The sequence below is a fragment of the Cyprinus carpio genome, chromosome B24 (assembly GCF_018340385.1).
Source record: "Cyprinus carpio isolate SPL01 chromosome B24, ASM1834038v1, whole genome shotgun sequence".
Taxonomy (NCBI): Eukaryota; Metazoa; Chordata; class Actinopteri; order Cypriniformes; family Cyprinidae; genus Cyprinus; species Cyprinus carpio.
Genome location: NC_056620.1, coordinates 23,308,595 through 23,309,185, shown reverse-complemented (window position 1 = coordinate 23,309,185; position 591 = coordinate 23,308,595).

Genomic DNA, 591 nt, shown 5'->3' with positions numbered 1-591 from the left:
TACATGAAGTACAATTCAAAAACTTGTGCCTGGTAAGATTTGTTAATGTTTGGGAAAGTCTATTCTGCTCAGCGAAAGCTGCATTTATTTGACCAAAAATACAGTAAAAAATGTGAAATATTATTATGTTGTAAAACAGCTGTTTTCTGTGTGAATATCTGTTAAACTGTAATATATCTTCAGTGTCACATGATCTTCAGAAATTATTCTAATATGGTGATTTGCTGCTCGAGAAACATTTCTGATTATTATCAATGCTGAAAACAGTTGTGCTGCACAATATTTTTGTGGAAACTGTGATGCATTTTATTTTTCAGGATTCACAGATCAATAAAAAAGTTCAAAAGAACAGCATTTATCTGAAATAGAATTTTTTTGTAACATTATAAATGTCTTTAATGACACTTTTGATCAATTTGATGCAACCTTGAAAAAAAAAAAAAAAATATATATAATATATATATATATATATATATATATATATATATTAATCTATATATATATATATATATATATATATATATATTAATCTATATATAAATAAAAAAAGTTTTCAAATTTATGTTGATTATCTTGATAACATTAACATTA